We start from the raw sequence: 19,839 nt of genomic DNA, 5'->3' as shown, positions 1-19,839 counted from the left end.
CTGTCCCTGGAATCATGGGGCTTTATCATCCAGACAGGCTGGTGGTCTTATCAGCCGTTTTTATGGAACGCTGGGTGGGCCCTTATCCTGACCGACATTCCTGTTGTATTTCTGTAAGAAGAACAATCTTGAAGATCTCCAGTTTGGACTTGTGAGGTCAAGAAGCTGGAGACATGAGAGAGAACAGAAGTCATGTGGGCACAGAGGCAGTGTGGGAATCTGTTCGTAAACTTGAGACCATAGTAGGACATTTTCTGAGTAGACTTGGCAGTATACTTGTAAATGTGCAGCAAAACATCATTGGGATGTTCTAAAAAGTGCAAACCAATTCTATAAAACCAGTTCCAAAAAGTACCCATATAGGCAACCTATGCCAGAAACCTGTACTGAAACACTGATAAATAATGAATTTGCTTTATAAAATAACTACAATTAAATGTGTGACTAATATTTGTATTATGTAGTAACTGTTTTAAAATGTATAGCTGTGCTATATGTAAAGTGTAATATTATTATTATTAAAATATTGAAAGATACTGAAAGTGCTGATGGAAAGTTTGTGAACCCTTTAGAATTTTCTATATTTCTGCATAAATATGACCCAAAACATAATCTGATTTTCGCACAAGTCCTGAAAGTAGACAAAGAGAGCCCAATCAAAGAAATGAGACAAAAATATTTTCTTTGTCATTTATTTATTCAGGATAATTATCCAATATTACATATCTGTGAGTGGCAAAAGTATGTGAATATCTTGGATTAGCAGTTCATTTAAAGGTGAAATTAGAGTCCATCTGTGCAGAGGTGTTTTCAGTCAGTGCAATGACTATCAAATGTCAGTACGTGACCTGTTTTATTTAAAGAACAGGGATTTATCAAAGTCTGATCATGTTTGTGGAACTGAATCATGTCACGAACAAAGGAGATTACTAAGGACCTCGGAAAAAGAGTTGATGTTGCTCATCAGGCTAGAAAAGTTTACAAAACCATCTCTAAAGCGTTTGGACTCCACAAATTCACAGTCAGATAGATTGTGTACAAATGGAGGAAATTCAAGACCACTGTTACCTTCCCAAGAAGTGATCGACCAACAAAGATCACTCCAAAGCAGAACGTGTAAAAGTCTGCGAGGATGCAAAAGTTCCCAGGGTACCTTCTAAGCAATTAAAGGCCTTTCTCACATTGGCTAATGTTAATGTTCATGAGCCCACCATCAGGAGAACACAGCGCAACCATGCTGTGCATGGCAGAGTTGCAAGAAGAAAACCACTGTCCTCCAAAAAGAAAACTGCTTGCTAAGGACTATTGGAGAAAGGTTTAATGAATGGATGAAACCAAAACAGAACTTACTGGTTTAAATGAGAAGCTATTATTTTCGGAGAAAAGAACACACTGCATTCCCGCTTAGGAATCTTATCCCATCTATGAAACGTGGTGGTAGTATCATGGCTTGGGCCTGGTTTCCTGCATCTTGGCCAGGACAGCCTGCTTGATGGAACAATGAATTCTGGATTGTACCAGCAAATTCTAAAGGAAAACGTCAGGACATCTGTTTAAGAACAGAGTCTCAAGAGAACGAAAAGATTCACAGAAGTCACATACTTTTGAATATTCACATACTTTTGCAACGCACAAATATGTAACATTGGATCATTTTTCTCAATAAATAAATGACAAAGAAAATATTTTTCTCTCACTTGTTTGATTCGGTTCTCTTTGTCTACTTTCAGGACTTATATGAAAATCTGATGATGTTTTGGGTCATATTTATGCAGAAATATAGAAAATTCTAAATGGTTCACAAACTTTCAAGCAGCACTGTATATATTTGATTACTTCTTAAAGTTATAACTGCACCTATAAAATTTAAATATAATAAATAATATAATAAATGTAATATATAAAATAATACAGCTTTAAAAGTTAACAGATAATATTTTTTGGCCAAAATAGCAATTACTAGCATTCTTACTATCATTACTATTGAAAGTATAGTCATTGTCTTAAATAATTATGAAAAATTAATATTGTTTTGCAAAGTTATTTTTAAATATTGTCCAATGATTTGATGTCTGTGAATACACTCACCTAAAGGATTATTAGGAACACCATACTAATAATGGGTTTGACCCCCTTTCGCCTTCAGAACTGCCTTAATTCTACGTGGCATTGATTCAACAAGGTGCTGAAAGCATTCTTTAGAAATGTTGGCCCATATTGATAGGGTAGTATCTTGCAGTTGATGGAGATTTGTGGGATGCACATCCAGGGCACGAAGCTCCCGTTCCACCACATCCCAAAGATGCTCTATTGGGTTGAGATCTGGTGACTGTGGGGGCCATTTTAGTACAGTGAACTCATTGTCATGTTCAAGAAACCAATTTGAAATGATTCGAGCTTTGTGACATGGTGCATTATCCTGCTGGAAGTAGCCATCAGAGGATGGGTACATGGTGGTCATAAAGGGATGGACATGGTCAGAAACAATGCTCAGGTAGGCCGTGGCATTTAAACGATGCCCAATTGGCACTAAGGGGCCTAAAGTGTGCCAAGAAAACATCCCCCACACCATTACACCACCACCACCAGCCTGCACAGTGGTAACAAGGCATGATGGATCCATGTTCTCATTCTGTTTACGCCAAATTCTGACTCTACCATCTGAATGTCTCAACAGAAATCGAGACTCATCAGACCAGGCAACATTTTTCCAGTCTTCAACCGTCCAATTTTGGTGAGCTCGTGCAAATTGTAGCCTCTTTTTCCTATTTGTAGTGGAGATGAGTGGTACCCGGTGGGGTCTTCTGCTGTTGTAGCCCATCCGCCTCAAGGTTGTGCGTGTTGTGGCTTCACAAATGCTTTGCTGCATACCTCGGTTGTAACGAGTGGTTATTTCAGTCAAAGTTGCTCTTCTATCAGCTTGAATCAGTCGGCCCATTCTCCTCTGACCTCTAGCATCAACAAGGCATTTTCGCTCACAGGACTGCCGCATACTGGATGTTTTTCCCTTTTCACACCATTCTTTGTAAACCCTAGAAATGGTTGTCCGTGAAAATCCCAGTAACTGAGCAGATTGTGAAATACTCAGACCGGCCCGTCTGGCACCAACAACCATGCCACGCTCAAAATTGCTTAAATCACCTTTCTTTCCCATTCTGACATTCAGTTTGGAGTTCAGGAGATTGTCTTGACCAGGACCACACCCCTAAATGCATTGAAGCAACTGCCATGTGATTGGTTGATTAGATAATTGCATTAATGACAAATTGAACAGGTGTTCCTAATAATCCTTTAGGTGAATGTATATTGCTGTTAAATCACAAATCTTAAAAGGTTTTTCAGACAATTTCTCAGATGGTTTGTCAGTTTAGAATCACCGTATTATCCTAGATGTTTTGGTGAACATTATTCTCGTTTAAATTCATGATATTGTCCTTCAAGTAAATTCACTTCTGGTTATATCTTTGACAAACTATTTTAAACTTTTACTAACTGCTACTCATCTGGAGGCATCTGTCACGTTCCATAGTGACTCCTAACATGGCAAATTTCTCTTTAGTATTCCTTTAAAAATTAAACAGTATTAAGAGTGTGGATCTGTACATTGTACCTGTCTGGGACACTCTGTCCGCCTCATTAAAGGAGTTTCAAACTACAGTGTCATGTTGCCTTTTCCTGGCCTCTACTGATCTCTGTGTCAATCATTCACTGTCCAAAGGCCAGAGGCTGTAACGGTGATAGCGACACAGCACGTTTCATCCTCTGATCTTTATCCCGCACTGAAATGATAGCCAGATATGAGGGATCTGATAAGCATATTGCTTCTTGTGCTCATTCCCCTGGAAAAACTGTGTTGTGCATGTGTTCAATCAGTAGAGGTGAGATGTCACACACCTATGGCTTTTTGCGGCCCACAGTTGAGCCTTTTGGCTACCAAGGAGCCGCTGCGTGACTAATAAGAGTTTTAGTAAACATACAACATCAATAATAACAAAAGTCATTGGAATTTCGCAATAGCATGTAATAGCTGTAATAATGTAAGCAGAACTCAACATTTCTTTTACTTCATCTATTATTTTTGATCACAAACTCTGTGACAATGCATTCTGGGATCACTTTCTCCACAAAATACATATGATATTGCCCTTAATGTGGCCAAAATAAGGTGCCTTTGAAAGCAAGGTAACCTTTTGGTGTGAAAATGCTGCCTGTGTTTTGGAATAGAATCCTTGTGTTTATTTCATACACTAAGTGATTCATTGGGGGATGGTTAAACATTCATTGACCTCATTCACGTTATTAAAAACAACAGATGCTGCTTTATCAAAGAGGTGGGGGATGCTGAACTTTCCTTGTTTTTTAGGTTTGGGCACTGAGGACACTGATCCTGAGGTTATTAGTGGCGTTGCTAAAGTTGTAAGCTGCTCAAATGACCAATACTCTTTTAACTCCAACAAAGAATGTCATGTGGCTACTTAAAATTAATAAACAAGAAAACTAAAAGAATATGAAAACAATACAAGAAGACAAAAAAACTACCTTTTACATTTTGGGATCAGTAAAATTTGTTATGTTTTTTAAAGAAGTCTCATATATGCTTCTCAAGGCTGCATTGATCAAAATACAGTAAAAACAGCACTATTGTGAATGATTATTATTTAAAATAATAGTTTACTATTTTAATATTTTAGTCGTCAGTGTCACACGATCCTTCAGAAATCATTCTAATATGCTAATTTATTATCAATGTTGGAAACAGCTGCTTAATTTGTATTTTATTATTATTATTATTATTATTATTATTATTATTTTGGGAATGTGATTTCTTTAGGATTCTGTGATTAACAGTTAAAAAGAACAGCATTATTCAAAATAGAAATCTTAATATACACTACCATTAAAAAAATTGGGGTATGTTTTTTAAAGAAATGTATTATTCTTATTAATCATTTTTAAGAAATTAATTATAACTTTTATTCAGCAAGGATGTGTTGATACTGAAAAACAATAAAAAAATAAAAAATCGAATACTAAAGAACCGTGTGACCCAAAAGACTGCAGAAATGGCTGTTGAAAATTCTGGTTTAATCACATGAATATTAATTACATTTTAAAATATATTAAATAAAATAGACATAGAAAATCTTTATTTTAAATTGTAATAATATTTCACAATATTAATGTTCAACATTGATGTTTTTACTGTATTTTTGATCAAATGCAGCCTTGATGAGCATAAAAGATTTCTTTAAACTTACTGATCCCAAACTTTTGAATATACTGTCATGGCCAAAAATATCGGCACACTTGGTAAATATAATCAAAGAAAGCTGTGAAAATGAATCTGCATTGTTAATCCTTTTGATCTTTTATTTTAAAAAATCACAAAAATCTAACCTTTTGTTGGATAATAAGAATTTAAAATGGTGGGAAATATCATCATGAAATAAATGTTTTTCTCTAATACACATTGGCCACAATTAGCAGGGCCCTTTTATTCAATACTTTTTGAAACCTCCATTCGCCAGTTTAACAGCTCTAAATTTTCTCCTATAATGCCTGATGAGGTTAGAGAACACCTGACAAGAGATCAGAGACCATTCCTTCATCCAGAATCACTCCAGATCCTTCAGATTCACAGCTCCATGACGGTGCTTCTTCTCTTCAGTTCACCTCACTCATTTTCTACAGGGTTCAGGTCAGAGGACTGGAATGGCCATAGCAGAAACTTGGTTTTGTGCCCATTGACCCATTTCTGTGTTGTTTTTGAGGTTTGTGTTTGGATTATTGTACGGTTGGAAGATCCAAACATGACCCATTATAAGATTTCTAACAGAGTCAGTCACTTACTGATTTTTTTTCTCTGTTGGTATTTGATAGAATCCATGATGCCATGTGTCTAAACAAGATGTCCAGGACCTCCAGCAGAAATATAGGCCCACAACATCACAAATACAGCAGTATATTTCATTGTACACATAGGGTACTTTTTTTATCCCTGTTCACCAAACCCATCTTGAGTGTAATTTTTTAGCTTCATCTGACCATAGAAGCCAGTCCCATTTGAAGTTCCAGTCGTGTCTGACAACGGAATATGCTGGAGTTTGTTTTTGGATGAGCTAGGAGAATTTTTCTTGAAACCTTCCCAAACAGCATTTGGTGATGTAGGTGCTGTTTGACAATTTTTTAAAAGGTTTTCTGACCCCGAGACTATTTTCTGCAATTCTCAAGCTGTGGTCCTTGGAGAGTCTTTAGCCACTCAAACTCTCCTCCTCACCGCGCATTAGGACGATATAGACACACGTCCTCTTCCAGGCAGTTTCGTAACATTTTATGTTGATTGGAAATTCTTAATTATTGCCCTGATGGTGGAAATGGTGACTTTTCTTAAAGGGTTAGTTAACCCTGAAATGAAAATTCTGTCATTAATTACTCACCCTCATGTCCTTCCAGAACCCTTAGACCTTCGTTCATCTTCGGAACACAAATTAATATATTTTTGATGAAATCGGAGAGCTCTCAGATCCTCCATAGACAGCAACGCAACCGAAATGTCCAGAAACGTAGTAAATACATCAGTAAACCAGTCCATGTGACATCAAATAACAAAATAACATCATTTACTCAACCATTCTTCTCCCTCGAGTTGCGTCTTCCGCCATTTTAGAAAGTATCACAACACATACACACGCTTTCCCCTAAGCGTAAACAACGCTTATTACGTCAAATACGTTCTTAGGTACTCTCCAAAATGGCGGAAGGCATAACTTGGGGGAGAAAAATGGTTTAAGTAAATTATGTTATTTTTGTTTTCTTTGTGCAAAAAAATGTATTAACGTAGCGTCGCAAAACTGAAGTTGAGCCACTGATGTCACATGGACTGGTTTACCGATGTATTTACTACGTTTCTTGACCTGGGAACATTTCGGTTGTGTTGCTGTCTATGGAGATTCAGATAGCTCTCTGATTTCATCAAACATATCTTAATTCATCTGTTCCGAAGATGAACGAAGGTCTTAAGGGTTTGGAACGACATGAGGGTGAGTAATTAATGACAGAATTTTCATTTTGGGGTGAACTAAACCTTTAAAGCCACTTCACTAATTTGTGAAGCTCAATTATCTTTTGCTGCACATCAGAAATATATTCTTTTTTTTTCTCAGTGTGATGGATGGTTAAGGGAATTTGGGCTTTGTTTTCCCTCCTATTTATATTTCTGTGAAACAGGAAGCCATTGCTGGATAATTTCATAATGTTCATAATCACCCCGGAGTGCTCAGAATTGTGAATATGAATATACTTCAGAGATATTTTACTCATAATAAATTCTAGGGGTGTCCAATTATTGTCCAATGTGTATTTGAGAAAAACATGTTTCATAATGATATTTCCCCCCATTTTTATTTCTTATTATCCAATGAAAGGTTAGATTTTTGTGATTTTTTTTTAAATAAAAGATCAAAAGGATTAATAATGCAGATTAATTTTCACATCCTTCTTTGATCATATTTACCAAGGGTGCCGATATTTTTGGCCATGACTATATATATATATATATATATGGCTTTTCTCAACTATATGTTTAAAGTTGGATCTGCTAAATACAAGGCATGAATATATTAAGATATTACAAACATTAACTTTATGATTTTCTTTAAGATTATACAAATAAAATGGTATTGAATTCAATATAAATATAGAATTAGAATTGATCAATTTGGCAGTTAAGGACAAGGCGCATATAGTCATTCCTCAGAAAACTTTGCAAAGAGTAATGTTGAGTTCCAGACCAGAGGAGAGGGGCACAATGTGTTTCTAAGTCACTGTGCGTGTGTGAAGGGCTGTTCTAACAAAACACTTCTAAAACAAAGGCGCTGAGTGTCGCTAATTCTACAAGAATCCATAGGGAACATCAGTGACCTAATTTCCTGTTGCAGTAATCATGAATAGAGTATTGTTGATAATGAGTATTGTGTCTAAGAAAATTAAGGACATCAAGCCTTCATTTAGCCCAGTAACATCACAAAGTGTTCCTGTTTATGTCTATTTCATGAAGATATACATATAAACATCTGGCCTTCATAATTTGCAGTCCTGTTCATGAAGTTGTTTGTCTTTAGGATTACAGAGATTATTAAAATGGGGAAATTCCCAGATTTCCATAAAGCCTTCCTTCACAGCTTGAATGAAAGGCTCGAGGATAAAATCTAGAGTATCAGCAATTTCTGCAGTAGCTGAAAACCAAAAGCATGTTTTAAGAGACGTGCAGTCAGCTGTCTTACAAGTAACTGGGGTTACTGGGAGGTAATCGTCTTTAGTGCTGGGAAAGGGAGGCTCCAGACAGGCATTGAACCCTGATATTACAACAAGTCCTGGCAGGACGATCTTTTATGACATCACTTGTGTTCCGCCCAATGAGCTCATTGGGCCAGCTGATCATGTTTTCCAGCTGTGAACAACATAAGAACCTGTAGAAACTGCCTGACAACATCTGTGACACAAAAAAAAACGTGATTCTCAGAAGATATCATTAATGGTATCATTAATTATTTTCTGTGGAAAACAAAAAGAGACACTTAGAATAATGGTCATGTTGCTCTTTTCAATACCATGAAAGCATACAAAGCATAATATGTCGAAAAAGCAAAACCCTTAAAACTTAACAGTAGTCTATTATGAGTTGTGCACTGTATTTCTGAGGCTAAATTTGACAAAAATATACGTATGGTTTTCAGAAAATAATATTTAAATTTTGCCATGTTCCTCATGCAAATATATTGTATGTCTTCTAAAGACTTCAAATAGAGCACAAGTTGTACGGGCAACTTCTACAATACTTTCGTGATGCCTTTATAGTGCTTCATGGACTCTGAAACCCTATCCACTCTCATTACATGGAACAGAGCAGCAGTAAATGATCCGGAAACAAGGAAACACAAATCATACATGTTGTGACATTTATTTATTTATTTTAATTTGGCCGTAGGTGTAGTGCCGCTAGAATCTGGAATGAGATTACGTCATGTTTGATTGGGCGTGAAGACAGGTGTTTTCCTATCTGAGGGTTATTTCCATGATGGTCCATTGATGTTAAGAGACGAGCCGGTGGGAGGAGATGAAAATCGTTGGAGGAACTTCTCTGGGCGCTTCAGACAGAGAGATCTGATCTGTCTGATCCTCACAATACAGATGGTATGTAGGCCAACTACGCTTCAGCACACTCTGTTTCCCTGTCCTACCTTTGTTCCTCTCTTTTCTTCTGTTTCTGCTCTATTTATTCTAAATTTTCCTTAAGAACATCACTCTGTAATTTGTGCACACATGTCTATTCTGTAATTGTAGAAATAGATTCTAAATCATTTCATTATTTTTCCTTGTGTTGCGTTCCACAAAATGAGAACAGCACAAAAAAGTTCTTGCCTTGTGGACCCAGAACATTTTTGGATACTTTTGGAAACATGCAAACACACTATCATACTAAGTATCATCAGAACATTGAAATATTTCACTAATGCCACTTTTCAGAGGCGTTCGAGACTTTATTTCAGGCGGTGTTTTGTCATTTTCCCACAACACCGTCTCATAATTTGCAACTGTTTTACATTTTGGCAAACCTGTGGCTAATTCATATAAAATTGCATCTCACTATTGTTCCCATGATGGATATGTTTAAGGCTAGACCTTCATGCTCACTTTTTCTGTAAAAAATTGTTTTTCCTATGATTTACAATAGTATATGTAAGAAATTGTCACATTGTAAAACAGCTACTTTTTTTTCGTGAGATTGGGTTTGTTCCCCTCAAGTTCACATACGTGTCCTGGCAGAGTTAACTACCATTAAACATCAACATGATCCACTAACTAGAAAGTGTCCAAATACAGAATGAGAGTCCAAAGAAGCTCCTAAAACACCACGATAATCCACAAGTAATCCACACGTCTCCAGTCCATCAATAAATATATTGTAAAGAGAAAAGCTGCATGTTTGTAAGAAACTAATTTATCATTAAGACTTTTTAACTTTAAATCATGACTTCTGGCACCCATTCACTGTTCTGATGAAGAAACAAACTTATCTACATCTGAATGGCCTGAGGATGAGTACATTTTAAGATAATCTATTCCTTTAAATTTGGAACTTAACAATATAACTTCTGAACCTTTTTGAATGTATTGCATTAGATGAATGAAACAAAGGGCTATTTGCGATATCTGTTACATCCCAGAATTCATTGTGTTTTGCTGACATCCGCAGACCAGACCGTTCCTATTGGCTGACGGCAGCTACTGTCATGCTCTGGGTTCCTCACTAGAGGGCACAAAACCTTAATTTATAAGACGTAAAACTCACTTCACTTCCACTTATCTTCATATGCAGTGATATAATAGTCTTTGTCTATAGGAAAAGCCCATACTACTGTGTGAATGTGGTAAACGGCACAAACCATGTAATATTTAGACACATACACATGGTATTTAGCACATACAGGAGCTGTGTGTTTGTGTGTGTGGTACGTGATTGGTGTGAAGGTCTCTGTCACAGTCTGTGTCTATTAATGAAAGCTCAGAGGCTCTGTTTTAGACACGTTTAACACCCACTGACTCTGTGGAAGACCTGTTCCCATGTGTTTGAGAATGTTGATGTACTAAACATAGCTCCTGCCCTTACATGTTAAGGAAAGTGAGATGATTTACTCGTGCCGGTAACTGATAGTGAATGACTGAGACCATGACACATTTCTATCGGCCAGCTCATACTGATATTAATATCCACACATGGATCAGGACTGTGGGAGCTTTCTTCTGATTGAGTGCAAATTCAGAATAATCATGATGAAGTACTAGACAGAAGATATTATTAACATTTTTTTGTGCTAAACAATATATATCCTGATCAGGTGCTAAAATGGGTTTATTTTACTCCTGCTTATGCATGCCCACTTATTGTACCAGATAATAAATGTACATGGAATGTAAAGAATATGAAGAAAAAGAAACTAGCACAGCTATGTAGAAAATCTATTCACTTACAGTTTAGTGGTCATTTATATCTGACAACAAAATGCAGCTATTGACCAATCACTAATGAAAGTATAGAAATATTTTAAAGTAAAAAGCTAATTGATCAAAGGTGAAACAAGGAAGGGACCTCGTCTGAAACACGATCGGTCGAGTGAAGTTAGCGTTAGCTGTGTTTACTAAGGTGACTTTTCACAGCAGCTGAGGTGGAAGGAATGTGAGTTTATCCCCACCTGTTCAGTATGCTCCACACTAGTCTTAGTATTCTGCAATACTATTTGATATATATATAACACAATGCACAGCACTATGCAAACCATATGAATGGAATATACAAATGACATACATTTGCCAAAATGTGCAGTGTACAAGCAGAGCTGTATGTTTGGAATGAAATAGCTTTCTAGTCACTATACTATAGTACTATATTATACACTGTATACGGTTTACTTAAATAGTGCGACGGTATAGCCATTTTTAAACAATTAATAATAAGAATATGTAGTCACACTTTACTTGTCATTGTGTAGTTATACATTTAATAATATTATAAATAACATAGGGTTAGGATTAGGGTTTGGTTTAGGGTTGGTTGCATGCAATTATGGATAATTTACTGTTATTACTGTAACATGTATTCACACTGAAAGGTCAAGTGGAGTGCATTGCATCATGGGTACAGTGCAGTGAGTTCATTTTCCTGGTTCATTGTTCTTTCCAGATCCATCTCACTTCCTGTCTCTCCTCAACTGTCTACTCAAATAAAGGTAAAAGCCCAATATATAACTTTAAAGCTTTTGAGGTTATAACTGGAGGTCACTCACTCAATAAAACACAAAGTCTGACATTATTTGTAAATATTTGCTCTTTGGATATGTAGAATGTCGAATGCTTGTTTTGCGTTATGAACATTATCTCATGCATTTTAGTAGATCTGCTAATGTTTAGGCCTTTTAAGTACTGAATGCATATTAAATATTGTCATACTATGTCAAGGTGAAATGTGTAGTGGGCTATTCTTGTCTGCTGCTATTCTTGTAGTTGATGTCAACTGTGTCTATAATATCTGCAGTTACACCAAAAGAGGGCACCATCACTAGAATGCTATGGAGAAACTCTGATTATTTTCACCTGGTTTCTGTTGACTTTATTTATAGTCTCACAATTCTCATGCTCTTTGTGAAGTGTTGCTAGCACCTACTGTACTGTATCTCTGATTGTTTCATCTTTTATTGTCTTTACTGGGCTTGGTTATTGCCATGTCTTAAGATTTTGTTTGCCTTCGAGGCTTGGATTATTTATTTACTTGTCGTATGCTATTGTGTGTTTGGTGTTGATGCTTGCATCATTTTGTACATTCACTGATTATATAACCTGAACTCCACGCCTCATAGTCAGATTCCACAGTTTCATATCGAGTAGCTTGCTAAATTATACAGACCCATAAGTAAATGTCACAATAAATTTATTTCAATAAAATGCTATGAAATTTCTATTCATTCTGTCATGGTTTCCAGCATATATGTATTTAATTATTTCAATATAATACCATATATTTACATGTATAGTGTCTTCTCAATTCGTAATTATTCATATGAATTATAGTTTAATCCGATGTTATAGATTATATTTAGAGACTGTGTTTATTTGGCCCTTAGTAAGTAGTCATTTAGCAGACGACTACATATTAAGTGTAATACATTAGCCTACACTTAGTACAATCTTCATTTATAGATCAATGATATTTTCAAGCTTTCAATAAGTTACAAGGAGTGTTCCACACCTCTTGTGATTGAAATTCTTCTAAAACTTTCTCTGAGCTTTTCCAGTATTTTGCTCCATTTGTTCATCTATTTTAACAAGCTGGATGAAAACATTCACAGCGTGATTTCACAACCAATTACTTTTTAGTCCCGGATAAACATGCATTCCTCAGACCACAAACTATTGTCCCACATTGTAAATGGGTCACTGCTGTGTTTTTAGGCAAAACTCCATGTGCGTGATCAGTTGTTTCTGTTTAGGAGTTTCATACAAGCACTTCATTTGGTTAGTTGGATGGCGCTTACTGTTGAAAGATGAACTGCTCGACTGGTATCTGCTCGGTCTCCCTTTGACCTTGTGCTTCTTGTGTGTAAGAGTTTTGATTAAAAACCTCAGCAGTATCCCATTTGTTGCTTCCTCGTTCTAATATTAAACAAACAGTGCCTACAGCCACAAATCATTTCAATATGCTACCTTTAAATAATTTATCAATTTGTTTTACTTCATTTGCTTAAAGGAATGATTCTTCTCAAAATAATTTGGACACAATTTACTCACATTGTTCCAAACCTGGATGACTTGCATGGGACACAAAAGAAGATGCTAGTTGCTCTTTTTCATGCAGGTACAATAAATGAGCACTGAAGCTTTCCTTTTTCCAAAAAGGAAGACAATACATTTTCAAATACACCACAAAAGAATTATAAAAGGAATCATTCCTCCTATGTTGCTACATAAGATGCCATACATGCATAAGATAGTTGCCAATAATTTAAGCTGGTTTTTGTGATCTGAATTACCTGTCACTAAAAAAAAAACTGACTCAGTACAATCATTCATTCATAAATTGGCCATTGCTACTTCTCAATTAGACACACCAAAGGGAGTTAGGGCGGATGTTATTCTCAGTCCAATTATTCACTGAATAATCGTCACTGAATAATGATTTGTATCCATATAATGCGGTAATTATTGTAATTATTGTAGTCACATTCAGTGTTCCTCATAGTGTAAGAGTGATAAATAAATGTGAGGTGTGGGAGGCAGAGAAGGCTTTGGTGGGTCTGGATGTTCTTTGATTCCTGAGAATGATTCGTTAGTCATCTTCTTAGTAACTTCAGAGCTAACAGGTGCGCCACGTGCTGAATTACCTGTTTACCAAGCTCTGTCAACCTCTTGAGGTTACTCAGAGACTGTTTCATGGCCAACCGTAAAGTGTTTCCTCATTATGTTCCTACGAGTGGATGGAAACTGAGTTCAATCCAAGAGTTTATAGAGCCAGGAAAATGTGTCTAATTAGAACAACAGGGCCACAATAAATTTAGAGTTTATTTTTACTTTAAAATACTTTTTTACCAACACAATAGAAAAGAGCTATGGAGGGAGAACGCTTGTTCATCCTGTCTATTAAATGAAAGACAAATACAGAAGGGTCGTGTGTTCTTACACATATCACATTAATATTTGAAGTACAATTATATAACAATAATCTTCTGTGATCAGGGATTTGGCTTGCATCTGATCTTCTCCTTCATTTAATACTCTTTCCGTGACATTCAGTGTTTCTCTGTTTCATGTCAATGCTGAGTGCTTCATCAAGAGCAAACAAAAGATCATATTGCGTCAATGGGGCCACTCAACATGGTGCTTCAGTTTTAATTTCTGCTAACATTGAACAATAACACTTCACCGAGGTTATGCACACACACAGGACATAGAGAATATTATGTAAAGCCTGTAGGGAAGAGCAAGGATGTTACTCACAAAATTCCTTTTTTAATTTCTCAAACTTCTTCAAAAACACTTTTAGACACAAATTAATAACTGCAACTGAAAACCACCAACCACAACTTTCAGACACCACTTTATTTATTTATTATATATATATATATATTATCTCAGCCATCATGGAATCGAATGCATGGGATTCTGGGGTATCAAAGAAACAAAGAAACAGTTGAATTTAGCTCCTACCTGCCCCAACACACTTGCCTGGAAGTGTCCAGTAATCTTGAAGACCTTGATTAGTTTAGGTGTGTTTAATCAGGATTGAAGCTAAACTCTGCAGGATCTAAGAACAGGATTGGGAACATTGTGTCTGTGTTTTAGTGGCTGGGATTTTTCAGTGACGTATCCTTCATTGGAGACAGCATTTTTCCGATTTGGAACGCACCCTGTGACTCTCTCATAAAGTCGCCCCAGTGGTAGCTATAACCTGCAGAAACTGAAAAATCACTGAACAATCCCCACAAATAATGCACAGACCAAGCGCTACCAATTCTGCTCCTGGAGGACCACTATCCTGCAGAGTTCAGCCTCAATCCTGATTAAACACACCTGTAGGTCTTCAGGGTTACGAAACGCTCAAGTGTGTTGGGGCAGATTAGAGCTAAACTCTGCTGGACATTTGCCCTCCTGGAGCTGGATTGGATACCCCTGGCACAGACCAACATGCTGAGTCTCTGGAGGTCACATTTGTTGGCTGCATACGTCATCGAGGCCACCTTTTTTCAGAAAAGTAACCATTACATCACAAAGTAAGAAAGAAATTACAATAATTTATGCATCTCGAGGAATAACAGTTCATTTTATAATCAGTACTTTTCTGAAATGAGACTTTCCTAATGACGTATGTGGCCAACAAATGCAACCTTAGAAATGAGACACAGCTAGAGTTTCTCTGAAATGTGCAAACGCAACAAGTGGAGTGATACAAAGATTGAAAAGTCCCAGTAATGTTGGACTGTTATATCAGCCCTCTTTGAACACCGCTCATCCATTAAAATTCCAAAACCGAAAAGACAGAATATTCAAAATTGGTATAAAATATCAGATGTTATCTGGGATGTTCATTCAGCATGGACCCTCATTTATGTTGTCATCTCCTGACTAGAAAGCAACACCATTTACCAAAAACTTATCCAGGAATAAAGACCAGGAACACTTGGTTATATAGCAGCATGAATCAGAACATCCTCTGTACACAGTGATCACAACAAGTGTTCACATACTTTGAAAAAGCGGGTTTATTAATAGCACATTTAGGGATAGTGTGATTTAAAGTGAAGTGTCTTTATCAAAGCCAGCTGAGCTGATCTAAAAATACTTTATATGACACCAATAAACCACATTGACGCTCTCCAGACACCACTTTAGGGCTATGCTAGCCTGCTAGAAGTTCTTGTGTTTCCTGGGTTCTGTGAGCACTTTGGGGTATGTAATGGCTTCCTCCCTCATACACTGCTGTAACTGGCAATCTGTGAAAATGAACTTCTGTGACCTTGAGATAAACAAGTGCTCCATTAAGCTGCTGTCAGCTGACTACCTTCAAAAGCAGCTTATCCTTTTGGTCACTCAGCTCTACAGCCATTATTTTTATCCTAATGCCATCTGACAGTTTGACTGGGACTATCAGTGAGGGTCACTCGGCTCGTGTGCGAATTACAAAAACCTGGTTTGGATATGACACGCACAGTAAAAAGCAAAGCATGGGTTGAGTTCACCGGAGGTCACAGCCGAGAGGAGCAGAGCTCTGTTGGTTAGCTGTAATGGATCTCTTTCAGTCATGGGAAATAGAAGCAGGTGATGCTTCTGTCACTATTCACAGCCTGTTAGTGTTGATGTTGATGACTGTATAGCAAAGCAGGGGAAATGCTAATGAAGAGAGAGTCTGGAAGAATGTGGTGTGGGAAATTCAGTGATTGAAAAGAATTAGCAGTGTTTGCCAAGGCAAACATCACTATGATTACTCCTTTAACTGGAGTTAAGGATCTGAACAAACCCTCAACTATAAATATTAAAGGGATAGTTCACCCAAAAATGAAAATTCTGCCATTAATTACTCACCCTCATGTTGTTCCAAACCCATAAGACCTTCGTTCATCTTTTGAACACAAATTAAGATATTTTTTAAGAAATGCGAAACCCTGCATAGACAGCAATGGAACTACCATGTTCAAGCCCAAGAAAGGTAGTAAATATATTGTTAAAGGATACGCTTTGATACGGGAAAAAATGATTTGATCCCCTGCTGATTTTGTACGTTTACCCACTGACAAAGAAATGATCAGTCTATAATTTTAATGGTAGGTTTATTTGAACAGTGAGAGACAGAATAACAACAAAAAAAATCCAGAAAAATGCTTTTCAAAAAAACTATAAACTGATTTTCATTTTAATGAGTGAGATAAGTATTTGATCCCTATCAATCAGCAAGATTTCTGGCTCCCAGGTGTATTTTGTACAGGTAAGGACCTGATATTAGGAGCACTCTCTTAAAGGGAGTGCTCCTAATCTCAGTTTGTTACCTGTATAAAAGACAACCTGTCCACAGAAGCAATCAGTCAATCAGATTCCAAACTCTCCACCATCGCCAAGACCAAAGAGCTGTCCAAGGATGTCAGGGACAAGATTGTAGACCTAAGGCTGGAATGGGCTACAAGACCATCGCCAAATAGCTTGGTAAGAAGGTGTCAACAGTTGGTGCGATTATTCGCAAATGGAAGAAACACAAAATAACTGTCAATCTCCCTCAGTCTGGGGCTCCATGCAAGATCTCACCTCGTGGAGTTTCAGTGATCATGAGAACGCTTAGGAATCAGCCCAGAACTACATGGGAGGATCTTGTCAATGATCTCAAGGCAGCTGGGACCATAGTCACCAAGAAAACAATTGGTAACACACTATGCTGTGAAGGACTGAAATCCTGCAGCGCCCGCAAGGTCCTCCTGCTCAAGAAAGCACATGTACAGGCCCATCTGAAGTTTGCCAATGATTCAGAGGAGGACTGGGAGAAAGTGTTGTGGTCAGATGAGACCAAAATCAATCTCTTTGGCATCAGCTCAACTCGCAGTGTTTGGAGGAGGAGGAATGCTGCCTATGACCACAAGAACACCATCCCCACCTTCAAACCTGGTGACCAACTACAAGAAAGAGGAACTGTTCTCTCACTGTTCAAATAAACCTACCATTAAAATTATAGACTGATCATTTAAAATAATGATAATAATAAAATATTTTTTCCCCCACTGTATCTCAAATCATAGGGTTTGATAGAAAAGGTGGTGCTATTGCTTAGAGAAGCAACTAGAGTTTGTTGCCAATAAATTAATTTTATTCAGAACATGTTAGCTACATGCTAAAAACCACTCAGAATCCATTAGCAACTACATATCATCACCCTCAAGTCGTGTAGGCAAATGCACAGCCAAGCACCACTTGCTGCTGCAGCGTTTTAACACCATGCAGTTGTAGTCGAGACTCTGAGTCAAGACAGAAACCAGGGGCCTCATTTATAAAGCGTGCATACGCTCAGATTTGATCTTAGAGTGTGCATATGCTTAAATCTACGTCAACGCTCATATTTGTAAAAGCATGTTAATGGGTCTAGGTTTGAGAGGTACTGCTCTAGACTTGTTCTCAAAATCGTACACTTTGTAATATTAAAGTGGCACTAAAATGTCATTGCAACTCATACCATCAAGAAATTAAAAAAAAAATACTGTGTAAATGAAAACAATTTTCCCTATAAACATGGGCTTTTAGAGTAGTATGTTCAGAGTGCATGGAAACCTGTTTCTCCACGGGCTGGAATTCAGGTCAACATCTCTAAAGGACCCAGGTTGAAGAAACCAACTGATTAATGTGTGTCTAGAGGAACTGAACTCCCTCCAGGCAGTGGGGACATGGTAACCACACTTATGTTGTGGCTGATGTTCCTAAGGAACCGAACAAAAGGATGCAAGGAGGCTTATTATCCTGAAACTCACAGCTCTTCAGCTGAGCTCTGGTGGGAATAGTCTCCATTTAGATCTTATAAGCAGCTCAAGTTTTATTTGTGCATATTGATTTTAGACAGCTTATTAGTTTGTTACATTCATAGATGGTATATGTGAACTTTTCATGCACTTTTCCTGTGGTTTTAGTGGATTGCTATAGCTGCTAAGGTGTTTTGTGTTCCCTAGCGGAAAGTCTATTCCACTAAGATATTCTGGTCTCTATATAAATTGCAAATCATTTTGACACTTAAAACACAGAAAAGTAAAAGCACACCTTTTCAAAACAATCTGCATGATTTGATGTATCATTCATGTCTGCAGCACAATTTGAGTGAGAAATTAGAAACGGAATATAATCACAGTAAACTGTAGGCTTCTACAACACCAGATTCACTGGTTCCCTTGTCCTCACATTTCTAATGAAGAGACAAGATTAACATTCTGTGTAAGATCATATTTGCTGTTATGGTAGTGGGCAAATTACAGCCTTCTCAGGGAGATTGTGTTTCAACCCCTGCCCAAGAGTGACCCCATCAGTGAAGGGAGTTCCTCTGGCCCAGGGTCACAAAATCTGAGCCTGGCATCAAGGCAGACTCCAAAACATCCGTTGCTATGGATGGTCAACAAACACTTTAAGAGCAACTCTGAAATCATACAAATGATAATCTATCATATCATTTGCAACAGGGCTCTTTATTAATGGAACAGTAAATGTGATCCTGTGATAGTGGCTGTGAAATATATGTGGACATTTGTTGGCAATCTCAATCTAATAAGAAATCAGTTTACTTTAGATGTTCGAGTTCTTTCACTTTTGTCTTCACTGGTTCATTTTAAATAGTCCTTGTCCAGTCCACTCTATCAGACTTCAGAAAGTGAGAGTTCAGCTTGACAGCATCTTTCATAGCATGTGGTTTGCAGTAACCAGCTACTGTCATAGTAATCCGTTTCCACTGGACTGGAGGGACCAGGGGTCTGTACCATGAAGCTGGGTTAGCTCACTAGCCAGGTAAGTTTCGGTTTAGTTTGTGCCGACTCTGGGTTTTACGTACCATGAAAGTGGCTTGGCTTTTAGCTGTGTTCATTGTCATAGTAACTTATGCTCCACAGCTAACCTGCTCCAGGCCAGGTTATATTCTGGTTTAGAGAGCTCAAACCGAAATTTGACCAATCAGATTCAAGCAAAGTGACGCATCTCGATGCAATAAAGCCACTCCCCCAATTTCTCTTACACCAAATTAAAGGACGCTACACAGTAAAACATTTTTAAAGATAATAT

Source organism: Barbus barbus (assembly GCF_936440315.1).
Source record: "Barbus barbus genome assembly, chromosome: 23".
Classification (NCBI taxonomy): Eukaryota; Metazoa; Chordata; class Actinopteri; order Cypriniformes; family Cyprinidae; genus Barbus; species Barbus barbus.
The sequence above is the reverse complement of the archived record's forward strand: the minus strand, read 5'-3'. Positions refer to the sequence as shown.